Genomic DNA, 16,496 nt, shown 5'->3' on the forward strand with positions numbered 1-16,496 from the left:
GTAAGATCTCATTGTAGATCATTATGGCATGTGGTCAGGGAATGGGATATGAATATGTAATGTATGAATAATGTAATATCATTTAGGCAAAGGATTTGGTCAATCATTGCAAATTGAATTGGGTTTACGTAAGAGGATTTAGTCCTCCGATATTGAGCTTAACCAAAACTATACTCAAGCATAGGAGTGCTATCTTTGCAGTTCATCCATTCTTCTGGATTGTAGTATGGATTTCTATGTAGTCAATCAGACTCCTTTTGTGATGAGTAGTGCGCTCTAGGCTATTGGCCTTCCTACAAGTGTAGGCCCCTCAATTTTAATTCACATACCTATGACATAAGTATTATTTGACTGTGGGTAGGCTTCCCACTATGGTTTTTCCCTTTACTGGGTTTTCCATGCATAAATATTGGTGTCATTTGGATGGTATTTATTCTCTGATTATTATTTATGCTTAATTAGTTTAATTGCTATTTCGGTATTAATGTTTTGGGTTCTAGTATTAAAGTTTTAAATTGATAAATGTTCTGGTAATCTGTGACAATTGATTCAACCCCCCCCCCCCCCCTCTCAGTTGTCTTCTAGTTATTTGAACTATCTAACAATCGGTATGAGAGCTTTGGCCCTCTCTGCAGAAAGCTTAACTGCTTGAGGAAGATCCTATGGTGACTAACATTTCAAGTTTATCAAGCTCATCTGGAGCTATCTTTTAGAGAGATATTCCTAGGCTTGATGGAACAACTTACACAATATGGAAGATTCAGATAGAGTCTCATCTGATATGTCTTCACAAGGAGATTTGGGAGATCACACAGAATGGTGTTACACCTCATAATCTAGCATCTGGTTACCCTCCTCCGAAAAACTTGGATAAGGAGCTTGATAATGATTGTAGAGAAAGAGAAGCCCTCTTGTGTGCACTTTCTTATCAACAAATAATGGGATTAACCGACAAATCATTTAGAAAGGCCATATGGGATAAGTTGGAGACTCTTAATGAAGGTGACCCTACTACTAAGATTGCTAAACTTGATGGTTACTAGGTGATATATGAAAACATGAAGATGGAAGAATATGAAAGGATTACTGCATTCATGGAAAGGTAAATGAGATTGTTATGGGAATTCAATGTTGTATTGGAAATATGAGTGAAGAAGAAATTGTTTCTAAAGTTCTGAGATCCCTACCACTTGCTTACAAGATGAAGCCTACTGCTATTAATGAGTTGAGAATAATGGCTAATACTTTTGTCAACATAGATACCTTGGTTGGAAAATTATCTTCTTTTGAGATTGAAGAATTTGGACCTTCTGGAGCTGTGAAGACTGAACCTGCTTTTCATGCATTTGCACCATCAACCAGTAAGCCAGATTGGAAAGCTTTACATGCAAAGGAATTGGATGATATGAAGAGAGAAGATGATGAGTTTGACCAACTTGAAGCACTATTTTCTAGAAGAGTACCTAAAGGACCGGTAGGAAGTAAGTATGAAGGAAAAGAACCTTTTAAATGTTTTGCATGTAATAAGATTGGTCATTTTGCATCTAGATGTCCTATAAGGAATTCAAGATTTGAAGAAAGAGTTAGAAGATCTTTTAAGCCTAACCTTGGATATCAGAACAAGTATAAGTAACAAAAAAATAAAGATAAATCATTATACATAGCGGATGAGGAAGGCATTACTGATTCTGATGATGAACCGACAGAAGATTATGCTAGTGGTTCTGGCAATGGGAAGGAATGGGTGTTCCTAGCTATCAAGGATGATATTCTGGCACTGGAAGAGAATGTAGCTGAAGAGAAGGCACTTGCTACTAAAATTGAAGACAAGGATGAATGGGTAATTGATAGTGGTTGTTCACATCATATGGCTGGAGATAAAGGGAAGTTTATATCTTTGCAAGAATTTGATGGCAGTTTGGTTAGATTTGGAGATGAAAAAGCATTTATGATCAAAAGAAAAGAAACTATATCATTAGATGGTAAGAACAATACTGATAATGTTTATTATGTTAAAGGTTTAAGGCATAATATTTTGAGCGTAGGACAATTAATGGATAAGGGATTTCAATTATAGTTCAAGGATGAAAAATGCAAAATCATTAACAGATCTGATTTGGAGATTGTAACTGGTACATAGGCAAAAGGTAATATATTTCATTTGAATTTTAGTAAGAAGACATGTTTGATTGCACAAATTGATGACAGTTGGCTATGGCATAGAAGGATGTGTCATGTGAATTTTGATTGCATTGTGAAGATCAGCTCAACTAAGGCTATTAGAGATATACCTAAGATTGTGAAGCCCTATAATCCGGTATGTAAAGAATGTCAAATGGGTAAACAAGTCAGAACCTCCTTTAGGAGTATACAAGATAAATCTAATGATGTTGTTGAACTTATTCATACTGATTTGTGTGGCCCTACTAGAGTTAAAATTTTTCAAGGTGATAAATATTTAATGCTAATCATTGATGATTATTTTAGAATGATGTAGGTTAGTTTTCTAAGGGAGAAATCTAAGGATTTTTAAAAGTTTAAAATCTTTAAATCTAAAGTGGAACCTAAGATAGGATTGAAGATTAAATGTTTGAGGTTAGATCATGGTGGAGAATTCACATCCGGGGAGTTTAATAACTTTTGTGAGAAGCATGGTATAAGGAGACAATTTTTTGCTCCCCAAGCACCTGAGCATAATGGAGTTGTGGAAAGGAAGAATAGAACTATCTTGGATGCTGCTAGAATAATGATGATGGAAGCTAGTCTACCTCATATCTACTAGAGAGAAGAAATGAGCACAACACTTTATACATTCAACAAAGTACATATCAAAGGAGAAACCGATAAGACACCTTATGAATTATGGTTTGGCAATAAACCTATAGTTAAGTATTTTAGAATATTTGGTAGTAAATTTTATCTCAGGAGAGATGATATCATTGACAAATTTGATCCTAGATGTGATGAAGGAATTTTTGTTGGTTATTCTAATGAAATCAAGGCATGTAGATGTTATAACAAGAGATAGCAGAGAATTGTGGAGAGTGCAAATGTTAAGGTGGATGAGCTTAATAGAAGTCAAATTAGAGTTTATGAGAAAGAACCAATGGTGGAAATGATTATATCTGAATTGGTAGAATCTATACTAGAACAAAGTGTTGAACCAGTTACTCCGGCAGTATCAGAAAATTCAACAGTAACTGAAGAACTGGGTAGAGGAACAGAGAGTCAGAAGACTCCTAGGTGTGTGAGATTGAATCATTTAGAAGATCATATCATTGGGGATAAGAACAATGGAGTGATGACGAGAAGAATATTGACAACTAATGAGGTATGATTAATTTCTCAAGTTGAACCGCTATCAGTAATTGAGGCATGTAAAGATGAATATTGGTTGAAAGCTATGTAAGAAGAATTAGATCACATTGAAAAGAATAACACATGGACTTTGGTTCCTCAACCTAAAAATAAGAATGTTATTGGAACTAAATGGGTTCTTAGGAATAAATTGAATGAGGATGGTCAAGTTGTAAGGAATAAGGATAGATTGGTTTGTAAAGGATATTCTTAGAAGGAAGGAATTGATTATGGTGAGACTTTTTCACTTGTAGCTAGGATTGAAGCTGTAAGATTATTTCTTGCCTATGTTGCCCATAAAAAGTACAAGGTTTATCATATGGATGTTAAGTGTGCATTTTTGAATGGAGATCTTGATGAGGAAGTTTATATTGAGAAACTTGATGGTTTTTCACTTTCAGGTGATAAAAACATGGTTTGTAGGTTAAGAAAAACTTTATATGGATTGAAACAGGCATCGAGAGCTTGGTATGCAAGGTTGGATAAATATCTTTTGAAGATTGGTTTTACTAAGGGTAATGTTGATAGTAATTTATATTATAAGATCACTGGTGATGATATACTAATTATTGAAGTATTTGTTGATGACATCATTTTTAGAGGTGAAGATAAGTTGTGTAAGGAATTTTCTAAGAATATGGAGAAGGAATTTGAAATGTCTATGATTGGGGAAATGAAATTTTTCTTAGGTTTGTAGATTACTCAGACTGATAAAGGTATTTTCATCTATCAAACTAAGTATGCTAGGAAATTGTTGAATAAATTTGGTATGGGAGATTCTAAACCGGTAAGTACTCCTATGGTTACAAGTGAGAAATTGACAAGGAAAGATGTTTCTGCAGTGCTAAATCCTACAAGATACAAATATATGATTGGAGGTCTACTTTATTTTACTCAGACTAGGCCTGACATAATGAATTTTATTTGTATTGCATCTAGATTTTAGAGTATCAATCCTAGAGAAATTCATGAGAGTGTGGTGAAAAGGATTTTTAGATACATACAAGGTACATCTGAATATGGTTTATGGTGCCCTAAGGATGATGACTTCACTTTATGTGCATATATAGATGTTGATAATGCTGGAGATGTTGATGACTGGAAAAGTGCTTCTTGTGGAGATTTCTTTCTTGGAAAGAAGTTGGTTTAGTGGATCAACAAGAAATAGTCATGTACTTCTTTATCTACTATTGAAGCTGAGTATGTTGTTGCTGCTAATAACCGTACATAGGTTTTATGGATGAAGCAAATGTTGAAGGATATCAAAGTGCATTGCGCTGGACTAGTAGTTATTCACTGTGATAACTCTACTACTATTGATATATAAAAGAATCCAGTATTTCACTCTAAGAGAAATCACATATCTATCAAGTATAACTTTTTGAAGGAAAAGGTGGAAGAAAATAAAGTTAGACTGGTTTATGTGAACACCAAAGAGAAGATTGCAGATATTTTCACTAAACTTTTTCCTAAAGAACGATTTGAGTACCTGGGAGACAGGTTAGGGGTTTCTGCCCCTCCGATAGAGAACTGATTGATGCTTTTTGGCATCACTCTGGTATGTATTATCAAAGATATTATTCATTCCGACACTGATGTGGGGATGCTACTGCTCAGGGGGAGTAGTTAGCTTTGTGATTCACTAGTTTATGTTTTTGCTTTGGTATTTTTGTTAGATTTCTAGCATTGATGTCAAAGGGGGAGAGATATTGACGTGAAAAAGAATTGTATATATTAGGGGGAGATATATGTGTCATTCATAGCTTTATAGAGATAATATTCACAAGGGGAGTTTGTTCTTTGGTTCAGAACTTCATTACTATATCTTTATGTGGGAGATTGTTGGTTGTCTTCCATTGGGGGAGACTTGTTTAGCATTTCTTGGTACTTAGATGTTTTTCACATCTAGTGTTGTCATCAATGCGAAAGGGGGAGATTGTTGGCCATTTGGAGGAATTGATTATGTGTTGCATTGATTTTTTGTCATTGATATCAACACTAGATGTTTTGGATGCTTTACCGACACCCTTATGGTCCCGGTAGGCTGACCAATTTCTAGTTGGTTTGGATCTGGCATGATCCAGTATGCTCTAATATGATTTGGTTATGGAATTGGCTTACTCATGTTCATATTCAATCAGTTGGTTTTAGTCTGGTGATCGGATGCTATCCTGATTGCTTGGAATCTTGGTTTGTGGTTTGGGCGAGGGTTTCATCGGCAGAGCTTTGATGAAGATATTTGATGATATGCATAAGTGGTGTTGGTGAAGCTTCTGGTGGAGTTTCAAGATGCTAATGGTGATCATGTCCGAGACTTGGTAGATGGAGATCATTGCGTTAGTGTGTGGACCTATATTGGGTCTCGGTTGATTTAGGTTATGGACCGACTTAATGTAATGTGTGGACTGGACCTCTCGATGTGTTTCTGGGATGTCTTATGAGTTGGATATTATTTGTTTGGTCTAAGGTCGACATGTTTTGCAATTATGTAATTGGTTTATTGTCTGGTGACTGACTTGATTGTTTATGGTCGAGGGTTTGTATATATATGATGTAAGATCTCATTGTAGATCATTATGGCATGTGGTCAGGGAATGGGATATATATATGTAATGTACGAATAACGTAATATCATTCAAGCAGAGGATTTGGTCGATCATTGGAGATCAAATTGGGTTTATGTAAGAGGACTTAGTCTCCCAGTATTGAGCTTAACCAAAACTGTACTCAGGCATAGGAGATGCTATCTTTGCAATTCATTCATTCTTCCAAATTGTAGTCTGGATTTCCATGTAGTCAGTGAGACTCCTTTTGTGATGAGTAGTGCGCTCTAAGCTATTGGCCTTCCTACAAGTGCAGGCCCCTCAATTGTAATTTACATAGTTATTGTAGAAGTATTATCTGACTGTGGGTAGGCTTCCCACCATGTTTTTTCCCTTTACCAGGTTTTCCATGTATAAATCTTGGTGTCATGTGGATGGTATTTATTCTTTGATTATTGTTTATGGTTAATTGGTTTAATTGTTATTCTGGTATTAATGTTCTGGGTTTTGGTATTAAATTTTTAAATTGATAAATGTTCTGGTAATCTGTTACAACTAATTCACCCCCCCCTCTCAGTTGTTAGATTCTAGTTATTTGAACTGTCTAACAAGGATTCCTTTTGTGGAGGCCAACTTGCTTGTTTTACACGTTCCATCTTCTTCCTCAGTATTTATCCCATCTTGGGTCAATGCAAATCATCCTTGAGCTATGAATATCATATAAATCGATGTAATTAAGCATATGGAAGACAGATACAAAGGCACAAAATAATAATCAATAGATTAGGAGATCCAAAGTTGACTCGTATTCATACTTGATCCTAGTTACTATATTTGAGCATGATTGTAATTGGGCATGTGGGCCGAATCTTGTAAGCCTCCATGTTGTTGGCTAGTTGTATCAAATTCTTGTTATAATATAATTCATATTTTGCATTCCCTCCATTGCATTAAGTTGTTTGTGTTATTTTTCATTTGTTGCATGGTCTAAACTTTTCTCTTTGACGACTCTCATTTTATGACTACACCAAATGAGCTCACCACAAATCAAGTCTTGTTGAGTGTCGGGTCCTCACATCGTTTGCTTACAACAATTTTCTTAATATGAGTACTAGTAAATCCTCATTTGAAAATTTATACAAGGGTAGTCTAAATAATGCTTATGAATTGAGGAAGATAAAAAAATAGAGAAAAGAGAAATTTCAATGTGTTGAGGAAGAAAGCACTTTAGGGAAATCCACTTTTGGTACAAGATATGCTTCCTTAGGATCCTGGCTCTCAACTAAAGAGGTTTCAACCTAAAGTCTTGTGCTCCTATATTGAGTAGGTAAAATTTATTTGTGGATGATATAATATACTCCATTAAAAACGTTTGTTTACATGTAAATTTTTTAATTTTTAATAGTTTATTAAAAAACTATTTCATTAATAGATATAATTTATGATTTGTTTACTAATACATTATATATTAGAGATCTTACAATTTATAATGGTGTTTTTTTATTAAGATTGTAGTGTCATAAAATTGTGACCCCTGTAATTTTAACCACATTTGGGGTCCTCACCTTGGCGACGACATCTCCTTCCTTAACTGGGACCTAGTTCTGCATTTCCAACCCTTTTCTGTCTTTCCTCATGTCTTGTGTCTTCTTTAGACCTTGTCTGGGCCCCAAAATAGGGCACGATAGGGGCATGGCACCCCTGTCCCCACCTCCTAGGGTGGTCCTATGTGTTCGTTGCCCGATCTCCTATGCACTTATTATCTTCAAGGTTTGTTATTCCTCTTAGTCAGCCTTCGGTGGTTGAAAGTTAATCCTTGAGGCATGTATAAAAGGGAATTCAATACCGTCATCCAAGGATGGATGGATAGCACATAGATGAAGAACAGATGATAAGAGATAGAGAGCATGAGAAGAAGATACAAGATTTGAAGGTCATTATCAAGTAATCAAATCTTCTTCATTCATCCATTGGAGCAACATTACAATGTTAATTTGAAAGCATGTGTGTGTTATGGTTTTGTCATGTTAAATGGCATTCCAAACAATATTTGTGGTTACATTCAAGAAGCAAAGCAATCATCATCAATAAGTTGCAGATCGACAAGGTATACATCTCCATTGTTTACATTCAAGTATATGCAATTACTTTCTTTCTAGGTTGATTCCTCAACTGGGGTTTGACTGAGGCAAACCCCTATCCACAACCCCCTTTTTCTCTCTTTCAATGTGTAGGTTGCAGGTGCATAGCTGTAATTGCAGGTTTGGGCTTCATTTGAAGAGATGGAAGAACCCTTTTTGTTTTGCAGATTTTGTGGCAGACCATGTACATTCCCGCCATGGTCTTGACAAATTTTCTCCAAATTTGCAGGGTAGATTCACGTCAGTTTAATTACCTCAAATTTGAAGTTACAGCGTGATCCCGAATTGGTAGCACCTCATTTCACTCATTTCCACTCTCTTTTTGGCATAGTCAACAAGTCAACTTTCTCATTTACAACAGAGGGTAAATCACACTTCAACCACTTGCAATCCACTTATAATTCATATTCTTGTTTCCCTTGGATTTGGATCTAGCAGATTCAACCCCTCTTTTGAATGTAAAGTCCTCCTCCAAGTGAAAATCATCCTAGTGGCTTCCTTTCTCTCTCCTAGGTGGGAAGTCACTAGGATCCAATTTTCCACTTTCCATTTTGGTGAACCCGATGTCTTACACATTGATTCTAATTTCTCATTCTTAGATCTGATTAATTGCAATTTTAATTTCAAATTTTCATTTTCAAGTTTGATCTATTTACAATTTTTAGAGGTTAATTGAATAAAACCCCTAATTTTTCATTTTGAGAAAATTAAGCTTGTTAAAATGCAAAATTGTAATTGCTTGTTTCAAATCTGATCTCTATCTCAAAATTGCAATTCAAATCTGCCTCTTTATTTTCAAAATTTAGAGGTTAAATCATAAAACCCTAATTTTTAAACTCTTTTCATTTTCAACCTTTGACTCCAAATTTGACCCATCTAGACATCTCCAAATCGGCTATTTTTTTGGATTCCACATTAAAATCATAATCTTTATCATCCTTGAAATTTTGGAAAAATGTTGGTCAAACCGTGTACGTTCCTGACACGGTCCTCAACTTGTTTCCCAAAATTTTGGGAGATGGAATTGAGTGTATTTTTCTACTAAGATCCAAGAAATCAGCATACTTTATCAATTTTAACACTCTCTAAGGTTGAGCACAAATTCAAATATCATCAAATTCAAATTTTAAAATTAATTTTCATAAAAAGGTCCTAATTTTAGATCTTCTTTTCTTGCAAATTTAGATTTCACTTAAGAGACATTTAATGGCAATTAATAAATTGGATTTATTTGCTCTTTCACATGTGATTACATTAATTTTTACATATATTTATCATGTGTCGGATAAGAGTTTCTTCTATTTCTTGTTGTTTCTCTTTCTTCATAGCACTTGGTCATATTGTGTTGTTAGGAATTCCAAATTATTAGAGCTCAAAGCTTTCATGTATCATTTATGTTGTATTATGGTGATGTTGTTAACAAAATACATTTCCTATGTTAATTATCTTAAAGATTTTGTAGATCCTAACCCTTGTACCTCTCCTAGGGTATCTTGTGTGAAAGAACTGAGATCGAATGCTTTACCCAATGATCTTTCTACAAGAGAGCAAGCATTGGAAAGTAATATGGATCCATCTTCTTTTTCTACACAAACCCTTGAGCAAAGGAGGAAATATGACAACATCAACATTCTTACATCTTTAGATCCCCTTATTCTCTTAAAACCTATCTTCAACATCAAATCCTATGTAGGGAGGATGATGCCATGTATTTTATTCATGACCTTTCTCCTCACATAGAAATCACTAAAGATGATCTTCTAGATGATGAAGATGTTCCTCCTCAAGCTTCCAAAAAGGCTAAGCTTGGTAAAGGCAGATCTAAAATTCATCTAAAATTTGCACATCATCTTTCAAAGAAATTCATGATCTTGCTCCTCCATCTAGTCAATTGCAACACTCTTATAGTCATGGCTTTCATATAATTACAAAACAAGGTTTTAAAGGACAAGGAATTGGGAAATTTGAACATGGAATTCGTGCCCCTATAAACCCTCCTACACAAACCACTACAAGAGGCCTAGGAAGGGGTAACCCTCTTTCTATGGACGAATTCCTTAGACTTCAAATATTTCAAGATTACTTTCAAAAACAACAAATCAAGAGATCCCGCAAGAGTGCTTCTTCTTAAAAGCGTCCTTTTTGTTCATTTCATCAAACCCATGACCACAATGCTAATGATTGTCCTTATTTTCAAAAATCTATTCAAGATGGCATAGATAGTGGCAAAATTATAATTATGGATAATGAAACATATTTTTCTAACAAACCCTCTCCTTCATGGGAAGATGATATTTACCATCTTGATAGATTAGTTGAAAGAATCTATTGGAGGTTGAAATATGACAAGAACATTTCCTTGCCCCCTCAAAAAAAAAAAAAAAATCTTAAGTAGGTGAAAGGTATTGAATCTTGCATTTTTCATGATTTATATTCACATTCTATTGGAAAATGTTATGCATTTAAGAAATTTGTTCAACTACAATATGATCTTGCACACATTTGTCTCACAGAAGATCTAGTTGTATTTCTTGGTAAAAACATCGTGCCTTAGCACTTCTTTTCTCTTCATGTTGCTCTTCACCCTATGGCATAATTAGCCTATTTACCAAGGGGGTCTTTATCATTATTGTTGGTATTGTTTCACTTTAACATACTTTGGGGCAGCAACATGAAGTCCATTTTTCTGCTTCTTCCTTACATTTATCTCTATCTTTGTGCATTATTCATTATTAGATCTCTTTTCTTGCATAGGGCTATTCCTATATGAGCATATAATTGTTCTTTGGTTTTCCTTTTTTCTTGGAGAGGGGAATCTTCAATGAGTATTGTACTTATTTTCTTTCCTTCGTTCTTTTGGAAATATTACCTCTTCTATGGTTTTGATTATTCACAAGTATGATATGCCCCTTAGCAAGGAACGATCTCTTGGGAAGTATGTATCCCTTCCTTGAAAGGATTTGTTCCACTAGGATGAAATATCACTTGAAACTAATCACCGTCAAAAAATGTGTAATATTTCTCCTTGTTCTCCTCACTTGAGGGGCAAGGATTTTCACTCCTTTCTCTTGTATCATCATTTCCTTTAAGGGCTGCATTTTTCATATGTGATTATCACTTCTTACAATGGTATAATTTTTATGATTTAACCCCTTTGGGAATGTATGATACTTTTTCTCTCTTCTTTTCAAATATTGCCACTTCTTGAGATGTGTATTTTACATTTACTAATGTCTTTTCTTGCATGTGGTCATGTAAGTTCATTGCACATTTTCTTATGTTTAATCTCTCTCTAGTATATTGTGTGAGCTCTTGTCATTGTCTTTTAGTCTGGGGGGCAATGATCCTTCTCTTTCTCTTTCTCTAGGGATCCACTTTGCCTTGTTAAGTGGATGGTGTGAGTTCTATTACTTGATGTCATTCCTTGTGTAGAATTGTTGGTTATTGACATGAGGATTCTCTCTTATACAAGAATTGTTAATCCTTCACTACAACCTCTTTTACACTTAGTTATGTACATCTATGATAAATCTAACCATCCCTTTGGGGGATAAACGTGAGTCATTCCTCATCAAGAATCCCTTTCACCTAGAAATAGGAGGAAGGATTGAATTCTTGTTCTTTCTTTTTCTTATTCTAGAAGATGTTATATTTTTCTAAGACAACACCTCTTGGGGGTAGATGTCTTTTTGAACAAAGATCTCTTCTCCTCCAAGGATCACCTTTACACTTACAGCAAGATATCTCTTTTCAACTATCTTATCCTTGCTTTAAGAGTATTCCCTCTCTTGCTTGGATTTATGACATTTTTGCATAGCAGATATTTTCTTTGTGACGAAGGTAGGTATCCTTGTTCTACTTTCCTTAAGATATCAACATTAGTCTATGTTGACATCTTAAGGGGGGGCACCCACACTACTCCTTTGTACCATACTTCTCTCATGCATTGAACAGTGGGACATTCTTGGAACTAGAGTGAAACCTCTTAGAGAAAGATATCATCATGTTTTGTACAATGGGTCATTCTCAGAACCAGAGCGCAGTCTCTTAGAGAGAAATTTCTTCACTTCTTCTTGTCTTGTACAGTGAGACATTCTTGGATCCAGATGGAAACATCTTAGAACAAGATGTCATCACTTTTCTCTTGTAAAGTGGGTCATTCTTGGAACTAGGGGAAAACCTCTTAGAGAAAGATGATGCCAGTTTTTTCTTATGTGGGGTGATTATTCTCAGAACCAAAGCATGGTCTCTTAGAGTGAGATATCACACCTTTCTTGACACTTGCACTATAAATTCTATATAGGTTGTAGCGTACTCGAGCATAGACTCCTATGAGGCACTTCAAACCTCACTTGCACACATGTGCATGAGGTTTAGTGGAACTAACAGAGTTCTCACATGCTCTCTTTACATGGATCACCTAGGCAAGATCTAGGGGTGAGATTTTCCATGTCCTTCTCTCCACAGATCATCTATTTTTAGGGGTGATACTTTCATGGTTTCTTTCTTCTTCACTTTTCTGCTCAGGAATCACCAAAGTGTGTATTTATGTTTTCTCTCATCTTCCTCTCATAAACTCATAGTTTTACTATTGATAGTTCATGCATGATGTCAGCTTTGCTCTTTTATGTGATCGCTCATGTTTATGTGATGGAATTGGCCTTTGTGTCCTGATTAGTTCTTGAGGCATTTGAGCTCGAGGTCTCTTCGACTAGTTAGTTGTCCATCTTGTGTCTTGTTCTTGTCATGTGTCTTTTTTGCGCTTTGTCTTTGTTTTGTGTGTCTTGTGCCCTATTTTATTTTGTGTGCTCTTGCATAGGTTGGAATGAGTTAAGACCCTAAGAATGGGGGATTTTTTCTCCTCAATATTAGTGATGTCTTACAATCCTTGTGGTATTTCTCTGCATCTCTCATCTTCATCTCTCTTTTCTTCTACTTTACCGGCACTAGTGGTGTAAGCCATACTCCCGCTAAAGTGGGGGCTAAATGTAGTGTCATAAAATTGTGACCCCTACAATTTTAACCACATTTGGGGTCCTCACCTTGGCGATGACATCTCCTTGCTTAACTGAGACCTATTTCTACATTTCCAACCCTTCTCTCTCTCTCTCTCTCTCTCTCTCTCTCTCTCTCTCACTCCTCATGTCTTGTGTCTGCTTTAGACTCTGTCTAGGCCCCAAAATAGGGCAGGACAGGGGCATGGCACCCTTGTTCCCCCTAGGACAAGGGTGTGGCACCCCTGTCCCCCTGAACAGTGGTGTGGCAACCCTGTCTCCACCTCCTAGGGTGGTCCTATGTGTGGGTTGCCCGATCTCCTATGCACTTCTTATCTTCAGGGTTTGTTATTCCTCTTTGTCGACCTTCGGTGGTTGAAATTTAATCCTTGAGGCATGTATAAAATGGAATTCAATACCCTCATTCAAGGATGGATGGAGAACAAAAGATAAGAGATAGAGAGTATGAGAAGAAGATACAATATTTGAAGGTCATTATCAAGCATTCAAATCTTCTTCATTCATCCGTTGGAGAAACATTACAACATTCATTTGCAAGCATGTGTTTGCGTTATGGTTTTGTTATGTTGCATGCCATTCTATACAATATTTGTGGTTACATTCAAGAAGCAAAGCAATCATCATCAATAAGTTGCAGATCTACAAGGTATACATCTCCATTGTTTATATTCAAGTATTTGCAATTACTTTCTTTGTAGGTTTATTCCTCAACCAGGGTTTGACTGAGGCAAACCCCTATCTAAAAACCCCTTTTCCTCTCTTTCTATGTGCAGGTTGCAGGTGTGTAGTTGTAATTGCAGGTTTGGGCTTCATTTGCAGAGACAGAAGAACCCTTTTTGGTTCGCGGATTTTATGGCGGACCATGTACATGCCCACCACGGTCCCAATGAATTTTCTCCAAATTTGCAAGGTAGATTTGCATCAATTTAATTATCTCAGATCCGAAGTTACAGCATGATCCCGAACTAGTAGCACCTCATTTCGCTCATTTCCACTCTCTTTTTCTCATAGTCAACAAGTCAAATTTCTCATTTACAAAAGAGGGTAAATCACACTTCAACTGCTTGCAGTCCCCTCAAAATTCATATCCTTGCTTCCCTCAGATTTGGATCTAGTGTATTAAACCCCTCTTTTGAATGTAAAGTCCTCCTCCAAGTGAAAAGCATCCTAGTAGCTTCCTTACTCTCTCCTAGGTGGGTAGTCACTAGGATCCAATTTTCCACTTTACAAAGATAAAATGGGTTTCAAGTAGATTTGAATCCCCTTACAAGTTTTGAAGGGACCCAAAACCCTAAACATAAATAATTCACTGCAAATAGATAACACTCAAATAGTTTCAACAACCCAATTCAACATAACAAAAGAATCAAAACATCATTAAACTATTTCCACTAGAAAGAAGGGTGGAGCCACCAATCAACTTATCTCAAAAAGTACATAACAATGGGTTTTTAAAAGGCTCCCATAACCTTAAGATGAAATAGCCAAAAGATCTCCTTGCCAAGAAAATTCTCCACCTCAATATGAGTGAATGGAAAGGAGTTAATAGAAAGGGTAGCATCAACTTCCTTGTAGCCAACAACCAACAACATAGTATCAATATCCTCCTTGTAATAACCAACGTCCACCTCAATAGGATATAACACCATCTCAATAGGAAAAGTAGGAAATAGGTGTAGCTACAAAATATATAAACCATCGGCCAAATCCACATGATGTCCAAATCTAGCTCCATAGGATAACTTTCCAACTCAATAGGAGTAGCATGAGGGTAAGTTGGGATAGTTGCAATATAGACCCTCAGCAAATAAAAATAGAAATAGCAACCAGGGCCCTCACAAAACTACCATGAGTAGGCTTCTCCCCCGAATAGGAAGAAGAAACCCTTAACCAAAAATACTTCACAAAAATAATGCCTCGAAAGGCTTAGGGGCAACAGGTAGAACCTTGAGGAAAGACTTATAAACCCTTTTGATAGTCATCCTACACCAAAAAAATGGGGAACTCAATGGAAAGGAAAGGAAAGTAAATACCCATCAAAGAAAATCCATCAAGAGAAACAAAACTAGCCTCCAAAGAAGCACATAATAAGCCCTCCAAGAAACAACCAAACCTAGAGTAGATACAATCATAACCTAGCACAAGGAGGAGCCACATATCCCTCAAACACATCTAAAATAGTAGCATCCATACAAGAAGGGATTAAAAAGGAGACTGCAAGTAGCAGACCAAAGGGATATGCAACTATGACAACTTCAAGAGCAATAACTCCTTCCAGACTCAAATCTCTAGCAAGACCACCATGCAATAAACAAAAACAAGTAACATACCATCCATTGTGAGAGGCCACAACTTTCCCACCATCGCACAGAGCCACATCAAGCCTTGTACAAACCATTCACTACATCAAGCCATAATATACCATTGATTTCACAAAGAAACAACTATCCCATCACTACACAGAAGCCATAGCACAATCATCACCATCATCCTCTAATTCCCCTTCTTCCTCTCACTCCTTCCTTGGAACTCCTCCACCCAATACACTAGAACCACTCCCTGCTCTCCCACTCTCACTCATTTTCCTCATTATTAATGAAATATACTAGTTATATTCATGTTAAGAATGTTTAATATACTCTTTTTCTTAGTTTACCCACCTCATCCACCTCTTCAACCATACCAATTTCCATTATTATTAGTTTTGGGTTAAAAAATATTACAATAAGAAACAATGAATTTCTAGGTAGGATGCACCTATGTTTAAATCTATTTTTTTATGATGCCAATGCAACCCATGAAAATATGTGTGATGTGCTAGAGTCTTAAAGAAACTATGCAAATTTAAATAATGTAGTGATAGGTCAACATGAAGAATTAGAATGTGACAATAAAATTTGGCAATCTAGTATGGTGAAAGTTCAAGATTGAGGGCTCAATGCAATCTAAGGCATGCCAAGAAACTCAATTCTATATGAAGTATAAAATGAATTGTGGAATAATAATGATTTATTTTTTCCTAATATAGGTCTTTCTTATCCTTATTTAAAATCTTAATGATAATTTTCTCAGAAGTCTTATTAGTTGATTTCTTAGCTTTCATAGTTAAAAGAGTTTTCAATAAAACTAGTCTATAAATTCCGTAGAGACCTTATATATTCCCTAAATTATCAAAGCATTCTATAGTTTTTGCAAAATATGAAAAATAATCCTTTTGAAGCCTAAACCAATCCATGTTAACAATCATGTCATAGGATCTCAACTGAGTGATAAAAATGTTAACACATGCGTTCTCAAAGTTCCTCTTTAAATTTTAATATTTCCTCAGAAATAATTTATCCCTTTCTTCTCACTCAAACCAAACTCTACACCATGCTCCCTTTTCTCAACTTGATATAAGGAATTGCAGATTTTTCTACTAATAATAAAGAAATAAAACT

Source organism: Cryptomeria japonica, chromosome 3, assembly GCF_030272615.1.
Source record: "Cryptomeria japonica chromosome 3, Sugi_1.0, whole genome shotgun sequence".
Classification (NCBI taxonomy): domain Eukaryota; kingdom Viridiplantae; phylum Streptophyta; class Pinopsida; order Cupressales; family Cupressaceae; genus Cryptomeria; species Cryptomeria japonica.